We start from the raw sequence: 21,728 nt of genomic DNA, 5'->3' as shown, positions 1-21,728 counted from the left end.
ATTATTTCTGGGTGTGTTTGTGTGTGTTTCCACTTATTTGAATCTGTGGACTTTGTAAATATCCCTTCACAATGTGGGTGGACATGATATAAACTGTGAATACCTGAATAGAACAAAAGGCAGAGGAAACAGGAATTTACCCCCATTTGTTTTCTGCTTTACTGCTTGAGCTGGGACATCTTATTTCATATTTTCCTGCCCTCAGACTGGGATTTACACCATCAGCTTCCTCGGTTTTCAGGCCTTTGGACTTGATCTGAATTATACCATCAGCTTTCCTGGGTCTCCAGTTTTCAGACAGCAAATTGGGGGCTTTCCAGCCTCTATGATTGCATGAGCCAATACCTCAAAATTAATCTCTCTATCTCTCTCTCCTTTGAGGTACCCTTGTGCACTTCACACACACACATATATACACATACACGAGTGTACCTCAAAAAAATCATGGAAAGAGACATATTATCTTTTAATTTTATAATCCTATATTTTCATGAACTTTTCGAAATACCCTTGTGTGTGTGTGTATATTCTGTTGATTTAGTTTCTCTGGAGAACTCTGATTAATACAGCATTTAACAGATCATTTGATTCAATCTCCTACTTTTGCTGATAGAACATAGACAAGAAGAGTGAAAATGTGTCATTCAGAATTATACACTCGGTTACCTGCAACACCTAAGCCTTCTTCCTCACTTATCTCTCTTTCTGTCTCTCTCCTTTTTTAAACATATAGTCAGTAAAAGAAAAACAGAACAGAGGAATGACTCATCACAGAGAAGAAACTAAGAAAAAGACCTGAAAAAGGAGCAGGCTTGGCCTATGCTGTGGAGGACCATATGTTTAGTTAGGCTAATTTTCTCCATTTCTGTCTTTAATAAAGTTCTGAGTTCTGCGAGCAAGAATTCAACAAGTCCACTTAGTATTTGTCAAAAACTTAAGATACTTAACTAATCAAACATTCCTATCTTTTTGTGTCTGACATTTTCATCAACTAGAAACTTTGTAGGCTAAGTTATTGAGTTTGAAATAAAATTTTACATGGTTAAGCATTTAAAAATAAATACTAATGCATTTCACACAGAAATCCAACCATAAGGAAAAGAGCATAACTTCACTTTAAAGTGGACCAATTAACAATTGAGAGTTTTGAGAGCAACTTATGCCTAAAATGAAATAAAAAAAAAAAATCTGAGATGGTGAGTTGTCAAATGGAGGAGCCCATGTAATTTACATGTGCCATGAGGAATTCCATTTTTTAAAACATAAGTACATGACTGTCTTAAAACTCAATTTCTTATGTATGCATTCTACTGCTGCCATATTGCTTGAAACTATTTTAGTTAGTGAGATCATGTCTTTGTTCACTAGGAAGAACATGGGTTCTAAGAAGGGAGGAGGTGGACCAGTGGTGACTTTAAGAGCAGGACGGTGGTTTGACATTTTGTGCAATGTTGTGGCTGGATGACTTGGAGCTGATGCCAAGACATTTGAATTAGCTGTAGAAGAAGAGAAATGGAGGAGTGATAGAACATTAGGGATGAATTCAGGAAGGCCTGAGGCCATGGGAAACTTGCCTGCTCTCTACACTATTTTGCAAGGAGGCATTGCTATAGTGGCAGACTATGGAGTCTTTCTCAAAATCCCAGGCTCTCGGAAGCAACGTATCTTTCACCAGGAACAGCTGGTAGTTTACCCAGACGAGGACTTAGAACCTTTCAGGTCTGGCGCATTAAACTCATATGTCATCCTGTCAGGTGGATGAGCCATTTGAGATAGTAGATGTAGGAGACAAAGTGTGGGTGAAGCTTATTGGCCAAGAAATGAATAATGATAAGATGAAAGTATTCCTCTCCATGAAAGTTGTCAACCAAGAAACTTGGAAAGAACTTGATTCCAACAGCACTATCATTGAACAAGGAGAGGCGGAGGCAGTTCTTCCAGGATTACACTTGGCAGAAGATCACTTTCGAGGCTGTTCTGAACACTACCTGCAAGAAGTGTGGCTGAAAAGCCACTCTGCAAAAGATTGTTTCATGCAACCAGGTGGGACCAAGTACACTCTAATACTTGGTGAGGAAGAGGAGATAGAAGAGATGAAGTCAGCAGAGTTTGAGAAGCCTGACCCCATGAGGAATTCTTCTAGAAAAAGAAAAAAGGAAAAGAAGAAAAAGAAACATAGAGACCAGAAGTCATCTGACTCTGACAGCTCAGATTCTGAGAGTGAAACAGGCCAGAGTAGAAGGCACACATCAAAAAACAGTAAGGCAGCAATAAAAAGAGAAAAGTAGAAGCAGAACAAGAAGCATAAGGAATGAGAATAGAAAGAACAGAGGGTGTGGTTGAGAGTAAGGAACCAGGTGCCTTGTGCCTTGTGCCTTGAAGCCTGGCTCCTGGAAAGACTCGGTAGTGAGAATATGGTCTCCCACTGCACTGACTTCACTCCCATGGGAGAGATAGCTTCCCCTCATGCAGCAGGCAGGTTTGGGAGTTAGAAGTGAAAAGCAGCTGCTTGAATGAATTGGTCCCTTCACAAGTGACCCCTGCGGCTTGCCATTCATTCAGCTAACTTCCTTCATTCAACAGGGGGTCCTATTACTCTCTCCAGCTGCCACTGCCAGAGCTGTCTGCTTGTACAGGAGTCCAGGCTAAAGCCACAGGTACTGCTGTGGAGGTGAGTCTGGCTGTAGCTGGAGAACAGAGTGATTGGCCACTCCCTGTTGGTCTGTCCTGGGACAATTGGGTGATCTCTGTTGCATCCAACCCACAGGCAGAGAGAGAATGACAGCAGGAGGCAGAATATGGTGAGAAATGGTGCTCAATTTTTCCATTCTTCATAACATGCTTTCACTATGCTGAAGTGACAGCCTGTGTGGCCACAGCCAGAAAGATTTGCAGTGTGACTTAGCTTGTGCATGACATTGCAGCAGACCAGTGAACCAGACAGCTGAAGCCAAGAACATTGCTCTATTTTGTATTTACTGCCACGTGTGTCAGTTGGTTTCACTTCAGGTCTCTGCTTAAATTCCTGGCACTGAATGGAAGTGTGTTTTGTTCAAACTTAAAAAAAAAAAGAAAGAAAGAAAGAAAGAAAAGAACTAACAGAATAGATTCTTCTCTTTAACCTTTCCCCTTCTTTCACTGAAGTGCAACCTTTCGGATTGATCCCATCTGTCCATAATTTGCTGTTTTTTAAATCATCATTGCTTTTCCTGAGTATAGTTCAGGGGTATATATTATTTCAGGGGGATAATTCTTGGTCTGTTCTTTCCTTAGATTGGGATATAACATCTATCAGAGGCATTTTTAGTCACAGTGCTTGATATGTAACAGTTGTTCAATAAACATCCAATAACTAAATGAATCAATGAAAGAGGTTCCTGCATTCTGCTTTGGTAAATAAGCATGTGTAGGTAAATGGACATTTTTTTCTTTTTTCAGTTAAAATGCCTAGGCCAGTTGACATTCTCTTTTAGCATCTATGTTGTGCCTAAGAAAGACTTTATGGATCATTTGTTAGACTATATGCCAATTTGGTGGGTGAATCAGTCTATTACTAGAGGGGAAGCTGTAATCAGCTGCGTATTTGACGACAAGGTGTTTCATGCAATTTACAAATCTGTGCCTTTGAAAGACAGGGCAAAACAGTTTTACTGTGCTACATTGGATGTGAAATGGTTAAACAGTAACAAAATCCTGATCTTTACAATCAGGAAAAGTGTTTAATAATATCAAATAAGAAGTGAAATTTTGAAATGTTTCTGTCTGCTGGAGGATTGCTTTTTAAGTTTAGAAGTCAATCTGGAAGTTACTTTTCAGCCAAAACAAGAGGAGGTTGGAAAATGGATCACTGTAAATCATATAATGAATGCAGAGATATGAAGGGCAGGTGAGGTCTGGATGTAGAAGAGAATACCTGAATATAATGGAAACATCTTCAGAAAGTAAAGATGACATCAGCATGGAGGCTCATGAAAACCCTAATTGCTGCAGTTCAGGCAGAACAGAAAGGCAGGTTGATTAGTAGACAGAGTACTACAATCAAAAACCTGAATCTGCAGAAGCATAAAATTCAAAGAGAAATGCTTCTCCAACAAGAAACTATCGGGAGACATTTTTGCAGTGGATGTTGAAGATAAAGTTCTGTCTTCTAACCAATAAAATTAGTAAAGATTCCATCTTAAAGACTGCTTTGTACTCGTGTAGTGACTTACATAGCATGTGAAATACAAACAGTATGAGGGAGCCTAAAAATCATACCTAGACTAGGAGAAATATGGATTGAACAGAATTCCTTCCCTTTGGTAGCCAGTTAAGCTCAGGTGGTTAGAGCATGGTGCTGATAACACCAAGGTCCGGGTTTGATCCCTGTACTGGCCAGTGAGGAGAAAAAAAGAAAAAAAAAAAAAAACCCAAAAGAATTCCTTCTCTTTGGCATATCATTGCGCCCCTTTTTGGTGAAGAATTACAAATTACTGCATATTTCCAGTTTGTTTTACGCTTATGTTAATTGTATCATTGAGAACTGTGTGTGTTTAGTCATTCCCAGTCTGTTGGAGACGTATTGTCTGTACAGATCCTCAAGTTAAAAAACCATTGCCAGTATTGCCATAGATATAGATTTGAATTGGGGAGTGAGCCCCAGACTTGCACCCAAGAAACCAGTGCAGAAGTGGACAATGATGTCAGGAGCATTCCAGGGTGAGTGTACTGCATTAAGAAGACTTGCTTTTCCCTGGGTGTGGTACAAAAATGTCTCTCTACTTAAAAATAACCTAAAGCATGTGTTCTAGTAATGATGCTCCAGCAATATCATCCTTATGCAAAAAGCTTACGTGTGGCTGACCCTGAGGCTACACTCAAGCCTTGAGAATATAATTCTATCCAGTTTGCACCATGACGCTGGGACTAGACCAAAAGTAGAATTCAGAGCTTTGAAAAATCCCTCCATGAGGCTTAACTTCTTTTATTGATGCTTGTATCATGTTATTTCCTCACTTAATAAGCCACTATTATTTCACACTGTCATTTATAGCAGGCCTAAACTAACTGTGAGGTTTTCATGACCTCCTCCATAAACTGATGCCATCTTGGCTTTCCGAAGATGTTTTCATTATACTCAGGTGTTCTCTCCTGCAGGACACACCACCTACTTTGCACATCTCTGCACGAATTCTTGATTTACACAGATCTGTTTTACCAGGACTGCCTTCTTGCTTATCTCTTCTGTCTAAACGATGGACTCTCTCCTCTTAATGTACTGGTTATCCAATGATCTTTCTCTATTCTGAGATTTACAGTATGAATTTTGAATACCACATAGTTTATCACGTAACTGTATACTACCTTTCATAGTTTTCTCATTTAATTATTGTTAGTCTTCTCTTTCCAATTAGAATTGTATTTCTTATAGTCAGGAACTTTCTGATAGCTCCATGGCACTCAGTTCAGAGAAAAACAAAAAATAGGCCTCAAACTATTTTAAGTCTATCCACTTTTAGTTCTATTTAAAAAGTTTCCGGAAATAAACACTTCTTCACAGAGCTATCATGCTTTATTTTTATATGCTCTGATGTCCTTTCATTTGTTGATTTTATAACTACTCCTTTTATCCCCTTACATTGCAAGGGAAGGCCTGAAAGTAGCATACAGATTAACGTGTAAATATAAGACTAATTTTGTTTTGATAACTTTCCAGAACCTCTGGGGAGTATAATTAGCATTTCTTCTTCATGTCATTGCAAAGTTTGGTTTGAGAAGCATTCTCAAAATTACCAGTAGAGCTCGTGTCATACATTGGTGACAACCAATGCTGATTAAGCTAATTGGTTAATATGGTCTCTAAATGCCATATAAAAGGAGCATAAATTCAGAGTTCAGGAGAACGAGGTGTCTGTGGTTAACTAGCCATCTGAGGCATTTGGAGAAAGTCAAAATGAAAGGGATTTTTGGTGATGGTAAGGCACCCCACAAATGTTAGGTAACATTATATTATTGATATTATTTTAGAAGTCTGATGATCATTATGGTGTTGGGCACTCAGTGATATTCAAAAAATATCATTTGTCATTTTGGGAAGCAATATCTCTTATGTTCTATTGCTTGTCATGAGTGTGGTTTCAGAGGAGGCAAAATTTTGCTGGATTTCCACTGATTAATTGATGTTTAAATACTACCTGTTTTATTTCCTCATACTGTCATGATGAGTGTAATTTTTATTATGTGCCATCTATCTCCAAAAGTGTTATTTCTTATCAGACTATCAATATCAATTTTCTTTATTTTCTTTCTCCACTCATTTAAAAGTCTTATGTTGCTAAATTATTCATTGACCTAAAATTTCATTAATCTAAAATTTAAGTGTAAAACCTAATCCTATTATTTGAGAAAAATCCCTCTGCAAATTGACTCATCAAATCCAAATCCCCCGACTTTTGATGATGGCCATTTGCACTTTTTTTAAACAGGTACATTGGTTTCCTGTCACTGTTCACAAAGGCAGAACCTCCCATCTCTTATTTAACTTTCTTCCTTCAGAGGTTTTCAGTTCAAATACCTTAAAAGAAAATCATTTTTTTTTCTGTCCTGAATGGCCTCTGATTCTTAGTTTAATTTCTCTTTTGGATATTGTTTTGAAAACAGCATACTTAATATCCAATAATTATTATGTATGTGGAGCCTGTAATATTTCTATTTGTATTACTGATCAAAGGCACTTGACTTTTAGGAATGGAAAGAAGGTGATGTTTAGGGTTGATCTACATTCACTGCAGTCTGTCTGAGTCATTATTTCTTCAGCTGTGACTTAGCTTAGATGTTCCCATATGATTGTTCATCTTATATCTTTGCTCTATTCTGCATTCTTTCAACCTTATTTGACCTTCATTGTATCGATTTCAGACTATTTCTCCAATTTATCAAAATGGTATCATATTACAACCTAATCTTTTGTAGCTTCTTGAAATCTTTCCCAGCCATGAAATGCCTGCACACTTTAGTGGTGGCATTAAAGCAGACTGTAGATACAATTGACACCCTAGAAGTTTCTATGTAGTTATACCTGGTCAGCTTAATAGCATATGATTCAAAATTGTATTTTAAGTTCAAATACTTTAATTAGAAGTTCACATTAGTATTATTTATCATACTTTACTTTCTATTTAAATGGGCCATGTACAACTTGCATTCTTCTTATTATGTCACCTAAACTTAGGATTTGAAACAATAAACTCTTAGCAGGGAGACAAAATTTCTCTTAAAATGTAGTTGGAATGTCTGGTGGAGAAACAATTGTCTATTGGTGTAATTTTTAGAATTCTGGGAAAAAAACCCTGGTCTAAAATATGCCTTTTCAGTGGCTAACTGATGCTGTGAATTCCATTCCTCCAGACTGGATTTTATTTTTAGCTCACTCCTGGATTTGGGTGAAGGAGTGTGTGTGCCACTTGGCATAGAAGGTGAGGTACAAGTAGGACAAATAAGACAGGGATGTATGAGGAAACCTGAAGATAAACATCACGTCTGCCTTATTTATGGCAGGGCGATAGTTTGCTATTAATCTATGTGCTTTTCCTATTCTTCATTTTATCTGTATTCCGATCAAGTAACAGGGAGGGCCACTGTTCTTGGAAGGATGCTATTACAGAAAACACAAAATGTGACAAACAAGAAAATGCTCAACTTTTGTATTGTGAAACAGAGTCAATAATCTTGAACAATGAGACTTCTGGTTTGTGCAAATTGTGTATTTTAAGAAAGCAAAGTTTTTTTAATTTCTGAAAGCTTGGTTTGGGGTATCAAAATTGAAGCTGCAACCAAAAGGATCAAGTCATAAAACTTGTCCCATATGTGTAGTGTCAGCTTTGTGAAAAAATCATAATGATGAAAGAGGAACTTTCCCCAACCCTTGACATGATAAAGATCCTGTGTGGCTGGGGAGCGGAGGGGGATGGTGGTGAGAACTATTGATTAGGGAGCATATCCCAGGAAGGAAGCCGGAATCTACCAGCCAGCTGAATCTTGGGGCATGGGCGGAGAGGACCTCTAGATATGTTTTGGGAATGTAAGAATGATGGAGAGTTCCTTGTCACGAACATGGGACATGTTAATAGAAGTCTCCTGTGTCATTACAGAGTTAACATAGAGAGGAGATGGCTATGGAGGATGGGGAGTCACCAGGGAAGGGAGGAAGTTCACTATGTCTCCCTCGACATCAGGCAAGGAAAGCAGCCAGAGTTTTCTGTACTCCCCATGAGGAAGTTTAGCAGGGAGAAAGTCTCTGAAGCTGGAACTTTGCAAAAGAGAGGGGGAGGTTTCAGTGAGTATGAACTTATGACTGAAATTGAGTTTGTATTTGGACATCAAGTCTATTCTCAAGAAGGTATGAGGAGGTGGATTGAACTGAAATCGTTCTCAGGTTGTGGTACATCTTCCAGCAGCTTTGGGATCCATCTTTGATTGCTTTTGTGGTGCAATGACATAATCACAAGCTGCTTCTTTCTATCCCTCCAGCAATTATTTTGAAGACCTTACTAACCTGTAGCATAGTTCAGGGCACATTTATACGTTCATGAAAATGCTTTTCACACATCTGGCCCCGTCTTTCCTCACCCAAGCCCCATATAACTCTCAGGGGTTGTTTATTATGTAAGAAACCTCTGTGTTAAAGCAACTCTACGTCCCTTAAATTAGCTTAATTTTTCAAAACTTCTGCTTTCACTATTAAGATTGTTCTTTTTTTAATGCCATACAAACATAAATCACATAATTTTAATTCTCATAATGCATCTGTGACTAAATTTATTGAGCCCATTGTACATATGAGAAAAATGAAATTTACAAAATGTTCTAAAGGGTGGTAAATGTTCTAAAATGTTAGTAAGGGCTCTCCAGCAAAACGGAAGCAATAGGATGTATATATAGAGAAAGAGATTCATTATAAGGAATTGGCTTACATAATTATGGAGGCTGACAAGTCTCCAAATCTGCGGCTGGCAAGCTGGAGACCTGGGAGAGCCAATGTGTTGTTTCAGGTGATGAAATGTTCTGGAATTAGGTAGTGGTGATGGTTGCACAACCTTGTAAATACAGCAAAAACCACTAAGTTGTATACTTTAAAATGGAGAGTCTTTTGGGGTATGAAGTTACATCTCAATAAAAAAACATCAGATTTAGGAAAAAATAAGTTACCGGTAAGTGAAATATTCTTAGGCTGTGACCCCACTCTGCTGCCTTATTTTCTCTATATTTGGGTACAGGTAGTATATAACATCTCCCAGTTGCTCAAGAGTGCAGTGGCTGTAACTCACACAGTGCTGCTTAATGACCCTCTCTATTCAGTGAATTTCTCTGCCCACAAGAATGTGTTTCTGATGTGGTATGAACTACGTATTTCAAAGGAGACATTAATATTGGGATTTCTAATTCAGTGGACAGACTGGATGGGAGGCAATGGCCTGGGACTTTCCAGAAAGTCTGCGTCTGTAAGCTCAAACCCACTCTTGCTCATATGCCTTTACCTTCAGAAGTCATTGATCACATTTCATCCTTTTTCCTCGTCAACTGACAAGTATTAGTACACCTCACAATTTCTTTGTTGGCAATAACAATACATCTAAACAGTTTTGACAAAATAATGTCTTTGTGGATTAGCCTAGTTGGAGAGGAAGAAATTCTTGGATGATATTGTTACTGAAAGAAGGAAGACAGATCACTAACAGCTAAAGTCAGCCAAAGTATATTGTGCTACGGAGAGTAGTGGATTGAAGATATTCTGCTCCCCACTCTGCTCCTGGAGAGACCTTGGGAAAGTCACCCACCCTCATTTAATTTTAATTTTATTATCTTTAACAGAGGAATAAGGTGCTCTCTAAGGTTCCTTCACATTATGTTCTATGTTTACAATGGCAACACGCTCTTTCACAAGTTCAGCAGATGGTAGGATGTATTCTGTATGTGCGACATGCAAGACTTACCAGCATTGTTCTTCTTACAGAAAGCAGTGGAAGAGGGTGCTATGTTCTCACATGCTCTTTGAGAACATCTGAGTGTCTATATTATAGTGTTGATGAAATCAATAACACCATGCAGGTCTATAGGAAGCTATTTTTGTGAATAATTTTGTGAATATATGCACAAAGTGGTGTGTGTGTGTGTGTGCGTGTGTGTGTGTGTGTGTGTGTGTGTGTGTGTGTAAAATAAACTTCTGGGTTGTGTATCATCTCTCCAGTGGCCTCTAAGTGGGAAAGATGAGTCTATATTTCACTGGTTTAGATCATCCAAAACACACTGAAAGCAACAAAACCAGAAGAAGAGACTTCTGCTTCCTGTTCCTGGTTCTGGGCTGAAAATGACTCTACAGGAATGGATAAAATAACAATCCTGATTTTATCTTTAGAGTATCTGAATGAAGTCTTTTTCTTGATCAGCATAAAAGCCCTTTTGCTCAAACTCATATTTGTCTTTTTTTTTATTTCCTTTATCTGACTTCAAGAAATAAAGGAAGAAAAAGGAGACTAAGGATATGGAAGGTCCAGAGATGACATCCTGACAGAAGTTCCATTTATAAAAAATTACATTAAGGAAATGAAAAAAAAACAGGTGTCAGAGAAATTCAAAGTAATACATGACTAGGCAACTGTTAATTTGAAGAAGAATAACGAGAGAAAAATAGAATTTTATTTTTAAAATTAAGGAGTTTTCACAGCCAGGAAAAGGTTTAGAAATTAAGAAACTTTACTTTTTATACTATTTAAAAAGTCATAAGCAAGAAAGAAACTATTTTTTATACTATTTAAAAAGTCATAAGTAAGAAACTATTTTATGAAAGTAGCCTAATACCTTATTGCGCCTATAAAGTCCTTCATCTGGAGATTAAATATTGTACATTCTAACCTTTAAGTACAGGAGAAACTAAAGACTAAATATAACAGGAAGTGACTTTTTAAAAAACATGAAGTTTAGACTATAATTCACCTTTGCTAATCCTTTTCTTCTCTTTATTGCCCTGAATCTGCTCATTATATATTTGAGTTGGAAATAAAAATTATTTTACTCTCTATTTTCACATTTATTATTAATTTAGACAATACAATCTTCAAAATGCCAAGTTGTGCAAGGATATATTGCATCAAAATAGAAAGTGTGCACAAGATACCAAAACATCTGGATGAAAAATAAAACATTAAATCAACTGTGGAGCAACTGTTCTGTTCCTCAGTGTTAAATATCTGGCCGTTTGGAAACACCTGGACGCTTATTGTCATGCTTCACCTACTGGAGAAGGACCTTTTATGTTGTATACGAATTCATCAGGAAGATTTATGCCTGTGTCGGGCTGGATCACTGATCCCTTTGCCCCTTCCTGTGCAGGTCCTGAGTCAGGTAGTCAAAAGAAAAACCCAGTAGCCACCAGCAAAGTGGAATGCTTTATTTTTAGACGCGAGCTCTGCAACCAGCAGTTCTGAGCCTCTCTGCCTTCCAGACTAAAGTATGCACAAGCAGCAAACAGCCAAGGTGTACACGGACGCGCATGCGCACTTTTTTGAACTTTGCTCTCATTGGTGAGCCTTACCTGAGAAAGCTGTTTGATAAGTCGGCCTGCAAGGTTTTCCCTGTTGCTGTAGGGGATCCACTTCAATCCCTAAAGAATGTAAAACTTTTGATCTCTTTCCAGCTCTCCCCACTGTATTAGTCAGGGCCCAATCAGAAGACAGAAACCTCATAGTAATTTGAAAAAGGAAGGTTTAAGATAAAGGATTATTAACTAATAGCAGGAGAGTAATTAAAGGGGAATGAATGATAACTTTAAATGCCTGCGGGAGAGTATCCAAGGAAGGAACAAATCTGGGAAGGAAGATTCATTTCCAGGCAAGGGTTGTAGCCCACTGGATGGCAGAGAAGTTTGCTTTGTTCCTCAAGCCAAAGCTTATCCAAAATCAGTGAGCCAAGACTGCCTGGCAGAGAACTGCCTCCTGGGGTGCCAATAATATTCACCAGGAGGCTTTCCAGGGGTGAAGATGCTTTTGAATTCACTGGGAAGCCATCACCAGCAAGATTTCACCAGGAAGACGCTGTGAAGCTAGCTGGGCATGCCATGTAACTCACCCTCAGAAAGCCAACTGGGGTGCCTGTGGGACTCGCTTGGTAGCTACCTCCAGGAGTGCTGCTGAACTCACTAGGGGTGCATTTCACTGGGTGTCCTGAATACCAGGGTACTGCAGGAAGAGTGGGAAAAATGAAGGTACCCCAGAACCAGGAGGAGAAGACTTTTATTCTCCTGGGTCCCTTCTATGTCCACTACTGACAAAGGTTAACATTGTGCCAACTGCCAAGAAAGAAATAGTTCAATTTCATGAACAGGTACTGAAGGCTGGATTTGGAGCTGAGAGAAAATAGAATCTGAACTGGCAATATACCTCCTTGATATATTTTGGGAAATCAGGTTTGAATGTAGTAGAATTGTCAAGAAAAGTAAATCACATACCAGGATCATGTAGCCTTACAGTGTAATTCAGAGGATCAGTCCAATCTTCACTGCTTCCATGATTTAAGTTATAAGGTGATTGATTATACATACTTTATATCTGTGGATGTAAGATATCATCAACTGAAGGAAAAACCACTGAGTGCCATTATGTACTATCATGACAGAAAATTATTGCCAATCAAACTATGACATGCCATGGATTGGAGGATGCACCCCAGTTTCTGATAAAAATTTAAATTAAAAATTTTTGATTTGAAAAGTTTCTCAGAATTAAGTCTTTATCATCTTAGAAGCAATAAAATACAATAAAAGAGGATCATATATTCAGGTAGCAGCTTCAGAACATTGTGCCTTTGCTCCCTTCTTTCTTGCTCCTATCCTTATTCAAGCCTTAATTGTCTTTTCAAGTTTCATATTTCTCCCACCTTCATGAAGACTTTGGTACTTTGCCTTCCACTATTCTCATCTGTAAAGTTGTCTTCTGATTGCTCCTGATTATATACATGTATATTTTTCCCTATTTGTTGTATTTGTGTTAAATTTGTCTCCCTACCTCCATTGCAAATTCCTTGAGAAACCTCACTTGCAACTTTGTATACATTTATATAAAAAGTTTGCTTGATTGGCTAATAGCTCTAGTGAGCTAGATACAATTCTCAGTCTGGGGATTAAAAATAAGTAGCCCATGGCTGGCTAGCTCACTTAGGAGAGTGTGGTGCTGATAATACCAAGGTCAAGGGTTCAGGATCCCTGTACCAACCAGCTGCCAAAAGTAAAAATAAATTAATAAATAAATTAAATATAAATAGCCCAATCATGTCAATGCTTGTATAGATTCCTATTCCTGCTTGACTTCATACATTAAAGCATGGTTAGTTTACAAACTTTGGTAATCATAAACATTTATATTTAATGTGCACAGGAATTGAATTTTGGTTCATATTTTCAAAATAAAACCCAATGTATGCCAATACAAGATGAGCATACATTTGAAATTGGGCTGAATTGAGTGGCTCTTTTAGATCTTTCACCAACACTTTTGCCTCTGGAATGTACTTTATATTGCTACCTGAAGGCTCATTACATCCCCATTTCCTAAGATTCAGGTGAAAGGTAACCTTCACCAGCCAGCAGGTGCTACTTGACACAAAGGTCATTTCAAGTATTCCTATTAGCAGAGACCTTTTGAAAAGCAGGGAAAGAAACCAATATGTGGCTTTTCTCACCAGGGAAATTACTTGGAACAAGACATATTGGAAGCAAATATGTTTTAAAAAAGATCATTTTGTAAGAACAAATTTTAAACATTTGCAGTAGTGACAGAGGGGAATGTTATTTTGCAATTTAATTTTTGACTATAAGAGTACAACTTAGAATCTGACAGCTATACATAAACCTTTTAAAAGGTTTATTGGATAGCAAAGGGTAATAAAGGGGAGGAAGAGGGAGAAAAAAATTAAGTTTTTCATCTCAGCAGTGAATTAACCTCTTCAATTACTTTCTTGCAGAGGCAGACCATAACTTTAGGGTGAACATGGTATGGCTCTGTTGCTCTTCCATTTAGACCTCTTAAATGTGCTGTTAATAAGAGTGGTAAATTTGAGAAATTGGGGTGGCCCCAATATTGCACCCGTTATTTCACTGAGCTTTCCTTCTATGTGGTCATGCTGTTGACAACCCAATTTATATCCTGAGAAAAGAGGTCTAGGAAATACAAATATTTCTAGCTCGATTTTGATCTCTTTTGCCTGGTGATGTTTCTTTTTAAATAAATCTTTTAAACAAGCTTTATCTGTGCTCACCAGGGCCAGACTTGAAGCAGCCAGGGCTCAAAATGGTGGGAGGGATCCTCTCTTTTCTATCATCGTGGCTTTTCCTGCCTATATGAACTCTGTAGGTCTCTCCTCCTCTTCCCCTCAGCTTTAGTGGCTCCAGCTTGGCTGTTGTTGCTTTTTAATAGTTGTAAGTGGTTGACTTGTGGGAGAAAGTGATGCTGGGGACCATCTATTCCTCCGCCTTGACTGGAAGCCCCCGAAACCATAACTTTTAACATGTAAGGAAAAGTTGTTGGAAGATGGCATGGGATTGAGATAAAGCTCATTTAAAAATTTTCCAGGCTGTTTATTCTAGTTTACCAATATTTTATTCTTTTATCTGTGGTTGCATCCTGAGTTACAGGGTAGCAAGAAATGACGTAATTTGGGGAAAATGTGATAGGTCTTTGAGTCATTATTGAAATTTTGGCTAGTATAATGAATTGAGGGACCAGTCTTACCATCTATGCCTGAAATTGCTAGTATCTGACACTTGCATGATCACCCTCCACTCACTATATCTTCACATAATAGAAATCACTACATGTCCCCTTGAAGCCTGGGTGTAGTTTCAGAATCCTTCTCAACACAGAGCCTCAGAAAGCCACTTCCAATTGATTAGAGCTGGCTGGCAAAACGACATTATTAGCTATCCCAGGTCTTTGTGGTATATGGACCCTTTGTGGGTGGTACTGGTGGTAATGAGGACAATTATAAGCACTTCAAATTTATAATGTGCTTTTAAAATACCATTCGATTCAGTGAAACCATTGCCTGAAAGAAGTAGAAATGAAGAGCTGAAATGTATGTACTTTGCTAAAGTTTATGATTCCATCCAGGAATTTTTTTTTTAACGTTACCCTTTTTCTATGATACTTTTGGAAACTAAGAGAGAAAGCAAGTCTTGCCCAGAGTGAATTTTCAGGCCCCTCCATAACAGATTGTATTGTTTTGGTTATGAATACTCATGAGATATATAGTTGATTGTCACTCCTCGTGCCCAAGATATGAGGGCCAGATTCATACTGGCAGCATGCCCATTACCACAAATTGCATTTGTACCCCGTGTCCCCCACCCAATTATCCCCAACCTCCCTCTCCATTCCCCTTCCCCCCTCCCCACACACTCCACATTGTATCACAAGGTATATTCTCTCCCTCTGCAAGTCCATAGCAGATTAAAAAAAGATTTGGAGCTTCCTGAAAAGGTAGAACCACTCTGTGTGTCATCTCCACTGCCCCTCAACATGTATTTGACTATGACAGAATGAACATTGCTTGAGGACACTGCACAGCCCATCAAAAGTTCACTGAATGAATTATTATGATATGGAAATGCCAGGACTCACAGAGGACTCCGATAGTTGAGGGACAGAAATGACTTGTCTTTATCAGTTTGTTTGAATACGTAGAGGCAGCAGCTGTGTTCAGTGGCAAGAAGGAAGGAACCAGAATCAAAAGCTCTGGATTGCAGAACCCCCCCCTCCTCCCTCACGGAGCATCTCTCAGAACCAGTAAAGTAGGTTCCTCATTATTAAGTAGGAGCGAGCATAATTCCTAATTTACATGTTCAGTGAGACAATATTTGGCAAATAAAAACTTCTTCGTAAGCTCTCAACTGTTTTGAAGATGTTAATTATGATTATTACTTTATGGTATATTTGGCAGCATCTGTAAATGATGCTTCTCTGCTTTGTATTCCATCTCCTGTAAATAATTCTTAACACACAATAAAAATATTACTCCTATCACCATAAGATCTAATATCAGTTCAAATACAGTGTGATCTAAATTTATATGAGAGATTTTTTTTGGATTAATTTTGAAAAATTTTTTTGATTAATTTCTTATTTTAAACAGAACAATTCCCTTCTCAGCTTGTCCTTTCCATCCAGTCCCTCAACCCTCCCCCTCCAACAAAAAAATCAAAAAGTTTCTAAGTGCAACAATGTATGTTGACTGTTGCATCAAGCAAGGGCTCTGAAGTTTCTGCTTTCAGCTTAATGGTGGCTATGAAGTGTTTTCTCTAAGAATGCAGGCATGGAAACCTAATCCATCCTTTTATTGGGCAAATTAACAGCAAATGTCAAAGAAATCTACACTCCAGAATATGGAAAACTTTGCTGCTTCAAATGACAGGATTTTAAAGTTTTTTCAGATCAAGTTTTCATGTCCAGATACTTTAGTTTCAAGTAAGATGCTCTGATACTTTGGCTCATATCTTCCTTATGCCTTCAAATCGTCTTCTATACCAAGATAAAAACAAAGACCTTAATTTATACACATTTATAAAAATAGACTCCAGTGTAAGGAGCACAGGGCTTAGAATAAAAAGATATGGATTTAAATCTCAGCTTTATTATTTAAGGGGAGTTTATAGTGAGAAGTGAGTAAGCCGTGTGACAAAGTTCTCTTTAGATGGTAAAACTCCTTGTAATTCTTAGTTATTATTATTTGTGACAGGTAGATGGCAGAGTTACTTTTGGAGAAAAATTAGGGAGGTCTTTCAAAATACTTATACAGAAAGACTACATACGTTTTCCCCTACCCATTATAGAAAGTGCAATTCTGAGCTTCCCTATAAGGGCAGCTGTCAAGATGAGCAATTTTGCACTTGACCTTTAAAAATGTAACACACTCTTCCAGAGCAGTTGGGGCATAAAATATCCAACCTTGAGATAAGAAATGTGGGTGATGATGTTCCAGTATAATCTATTATAAGTCTAAATAGATACAATATTTGTGTTAGAAGCCATTGTGGGTCTGGCTTATTTTCATGCTTTCTAAAGTATTTGGGCTTATTGACTAATAGTAAGTCCTGTATCTCTTCAGGCATGAATGGGGAAGCACTCTGAAACTGTAATGAAACTTTATCTTTGCTATTCACAATCATCCAACAGTAGTAGAATCTGCTCCTCAAGTTGTAAGTAAGATCAATTCACTGGGTGTGCTGCCAAATTGCTTTCTAGGGCCATAGGACACAAAGACAGCCTCACTCAGAACTGTAAACAGCCATTAAGTTAATTTCCCCAGGAATGAAATCAAATGAGGCACTAGCAGCAGAGTGACAAATCATTTTGGGATTGAACAGGACGACAATTTTAGCTTCACAATGAATACCCCTCTGAAAGCCATCTTAAAAAGGTATTTCAAGACAGGAATATCTGGAAATACATCCAAGTTTATTTATTATTTGTGTATGTGTGTGTGTGTTGTGTGTGTGTACATATAGAGAGAAAGACAGAAGGAAAATGATTTCCCCTAATCTATAACTACGCACACATACACACACATAAACACACACAACTTCTGTCAGAAATCATTTCAAATTTCTACATTAAAACTATGTGCTAATTATTCATATAATATGTTTAAATTATAGTTTCAGAAATGGGAATTTTTAGGAGATAATTTGATGTACTAGTTTATCATAACTTAATCAGTTTTGTCTCAACCCCTTTCTTTCTCATTTCAGAAGATATCCTATAATCGAAGTAATCATCAGAAGGTTTAGTACTGGCATGCCTAGAGAGCATCCAGATTGTCCAATACATATTTTCCAAAGGTTTTAAGTTATTTTCCCTTCTTGACAATGTGTCCACTAGGAGGCAAGTAGCTGGAAAACTAAATTCCCACGATGATAAATTCCACATCCAAGAATCCAGGATGGCAGGAGTCCAGATAAGTAGAGCCCCAAAGAATACACTGGTGGGTTTTAAGCCTCAGAATGACATGATCTAAGTTTTAAGAGATCATGGTGGCTGCTGTGTGGAGAAAGACCATTAGAGGGAAAGAGGAAAGGCAGAGGTAGCAGTTAGGAGACTGTTCTTGTATTTTAGGTGGAAAATGAAAAGACACAGACTGAATTATATGCAGAGAGCTAATGAAAAATGGTTGGATCCTAATCAGTTGTTGGAAGTAGTGCTGGCAGGACTCCCTGATGGTTTGGAAGTGTAGAATAAAGAAGAGAGATGAATTAGGTGTGACTCCAGAGGTTTGAAATTGAGCTATTGAGTGGATGGCTGTGCATTTACTGAGATGAGGAGGGCTTTCTGTTTTGGTGATATTAAATTTCAGATGCTTATGAGATATCCAAATGGAAATGACAATAGGCAGTTATATATTTGATTTTAGTGTCTCTAGGAATTCTGAGTTTTTTGCTTACTGCTTTACAAAAAATAACTTGTTAATTAAATTTCGGTTTGGCAAATAGAAGTTTCCTCACAGCTGAATAAAATTCAAGTTCCTTAGCTTAGCATTTAAGATCACTCTTTGCCTACTTTCCTGTCTCCCTAAATCTCTATTCTTTCATAGTCTGTACTATAACCATAGCAGGCCATTTGTACTTCCCCAGACACATGATAATGGCATGTGCATCCATGTCTTTGCTTGTATTCTACTTGCAATTTCTTTCTTCCCTCTTTCCAACTGGATAATTCCTACTCATCCTTTAAGACTCAATTTTGGTGCCATATCATTCTTGAAGCCTTTTCCTAATTATCCTGGCGTTTGATAGTTTATTCTACTTCACATCGTCACCCAAGGCCTCCTTCACCTATAACATTTGCCATATTCTTCTATAATTATTCAAATGTCTCATTTCTAGACTAGACTGAGAACTTTCTAACCCAATAATTGTCTTTATTTTTGAAATTTTAACAACCAGAGCAACTGGAACTTACAGGCAATTAAATTGGTTGTTAAATTAATGAACATTTGTTTATGAACCTCTCTGGAGAAACTGTAGTGTAGAAAATTCTACACAGCTCAGCTTGTTGGGAATTCTTCCTGAGTAGATAAGAAAGGAAGGACTAATAAAATGACCACCTCTTATAGAGAATGATTTAAATGTCCAGTAGTTTCCTTAAACAACTTTTAGTGATTCATTTTTTGAAGGTTATGTTAGAGGTCTTTAAAAAGTTTATGGAGGGATTAATACTACCTTTTAATTCTGTTTTTTCATGAACTTTTTGATGTACCCTCATACATTTTTCTCTTACTAGGTTGTCTTGAAAAATGTAAATTTTGGGGAGAGAGAATAACTCATTAAATCATGAACTACATGAAAGGCTAGTTTGTATAGTGGAAAGAATACTGAACCAGGAGTCAGGAGTTCTGGGCCACATATAGACTCAGTTCTCTCCTTAACCTGAGGCAGAAACTCAGTTGCGAGGACAAGACTGTGATGTACAGTAGCAATATGAGGAATATAGTACCTTTGCAGGCTCAACAAGGGTAGAATTTGAAATACTTTTGAAAGCCTTGGGGTAGCAGAAAAAGGGCATGCACAGAAAGGATAAGAACAAACTATTATTATTTAGGGATGGGGATAAAGGGTAAAAGTGATTTCACTAGAGAATTATCTTTGAAGAAAAAAAATAGTCCTTCTTGCTATCTATCAGCCATAGAGTAAGTGATATTATGCTTTGAAAAAGGCGGTCTTGGTGCTGAGAATTTTCAATGTTTCATGTTTCTTGGTTTTCAAGTGAAGCCTAGCCAAATGTGAGAGACAGCTTCCAATCCCCATTCTTAACTGATAGGCTTGGCATAGATGTTTTTTCTGAATTTCCTAATAGTCTCAGGGAGGATTTGTTAAAATTATTCAAATTCCCATGCCCAAACTCATTTCCAGATGCTGAAAGCTTACAGCCAGACCTTTTCTTGTGCAATTTTGAGACAGAGTTGAGTATTATCATTAGTAATACCATATAATAGGACCATTAAGAAACTTGGCACCAACCTCTCATTCATTTTCAACGTCATGTGACAGAGATTTATTTGAAATCCTGCAGAGCTGCCTAAGCCCTGCATCTTTCAGAAGGAGGCAGAAATGAATGCTCTAATGGTCTCCTCTGTAGTGGATCTGTGGGGATCTCACAGACAAGACATTAGCACAGCTTGTTAGCCTTGATACCAGAACTGTGATGTAGACTATTCCTATTTCTCAGTTCTAGTAGCACTGGGTAGCTGATATGTGTTAGACAAAGTGTAATGATTGGGGCCTTATGTTTTTTCCCTAAGGAAATGAAGAAGGAGCAAATATAAGCCCTTTATGGGATGCAAAGGCTGAAAGAAGGAAAGAAAGAGGATTGCTTGTCTTGCCTGGTATACAAGGCCCTCCATTCCAATTCCAGACTCCTTTTACAGCTTTCTCTTCTTACTACTTTCCAACATGAATTCTCTGCTTCAGCCAGGTTGGTCTACTCTTTGTCCTTCAAACATAAATTTTCTGTTCTCACCGTATTAGCTCTCCAAATGCTATTCCACTTACCAGAAACATACTTCCCTTTCCTCTCCATTAATTTAAAATCTCTAAATCTTCCAGACACTGGCTCACATTCTATCTTCTTTGTAAAGTCCTAAACTATTGTCTCTCTCTGTCTCTCATCTGAATCTGAAATCTTTAATTTAGCCAGGTCTTATTCTGTGCCAGGTGCTGTGTTCAGTGCTAGTGATGAAGTGGTGAGAAAATCAGATAAGCCTTTCCCGGCCCGTTTGTGGGAACTCTCAAACTCCTGGTTTGGAAGATGTCAAGTAGTTGTCAAATTACAGCTAATATTTATTTATAGTGTTTACTATGTTCCAAGGACTTCATATGATATGATTTTGGTTAATCCTTAAAATAGCTTTATGGGATCTTGTGTTATACTCTATGAGAATGCCTCAGATGTTTTTGCTGTCTTGTAGATGGGAAAATTGAGGCTTAATGGGGTTAAATAACTTGCCTAAGGCCATCTAAATGCTGGAGCAGTTTGTGAAGTCAGGTAGTCTTATCCACTAAGCGCATTTCTCTGGGCCTCCAGGTAGTCACTTCTACATTTATTTTACCTTTACTGACCCTGTGTTATAGTTAACTCATGTGTAAACATATCTTGTCTCCTCAACTATGTTGTAATGCAAAGTCTGTGAGGAAACTGACCACGTCTTAGGGAGGAGTTAGGAACACAAGCTTAGAAGACAGGCAAACCTGTGTTTAACCCCCTGATACTCTGTCTGTGTGACCAGGCAAAAGGTAATTAACCTCTTTGACCTTTTGGTTTTTTATTTGTAAAACAGGCAAAATAATAACCACAGGGTAGCGATTAAGAATTTACAAAGATAGTACATGTAGAGTTAGTAGAGTTCCTTGTACATATCCAGCACCCAGTAAATGATGGTTAATATTAAGCTTGGGAGCCTCCACTCCTTATCTGCTAGCACAACGGTTGGCACAAAGTCCTGCAAACATCTTTCTTGGATGATTCACTATAGTAAAACCCTAAAAATTCAAAATAATCCTCAAGAAGGCCCCTTTGGCAGTTAATTTCTATTGAAGGATATATTTAAAAGACATACAGTTTTATTATTTGAAAGTACATTAAGTAGCATGAACTAATCACAAAGTACAGAAATTGAGAAAGTATAGGTATTGGATAATGACTTGATTGATT

At 37.8% G+C, this 21,728-nt stretch overlaps 1 pseudogene; it reads left to right on the top strand.

Annotated features, from left to right (window-relative positions):
* Nucleotides 1-1,537: 1,537 nt before the first annotated feature.
* Nucleotides 1,538-2,315, top strand: LOC134362158 (zinc finger CCHC domain-containing protein 17-like; annotated as a pseudogene).
* The last annotated feature ends 19,413 nt before the right edge of the window (nt 2,316-21,728 follow it).

This window comes from Cynocephalus volans, chromosome 13, assembly GCF_027409185.1.
Source record: "Cynocephalus volans isolate mCynVol1 chromosome 13, mCynVol1.pri, whole genome shotgun sequence".
Lineage (NCBI taxonomy): Eukaryota > Metazoa > Chordata > Mammalia > Dermoptera > Cynocephalidae > Cynocephalus > Cynocephalus volans.
The sequence above is the reverse complement of the archived record's forward strand: the minus strand, read 5'-3'. Positions and strand labels throughout refer to the sequence as shown.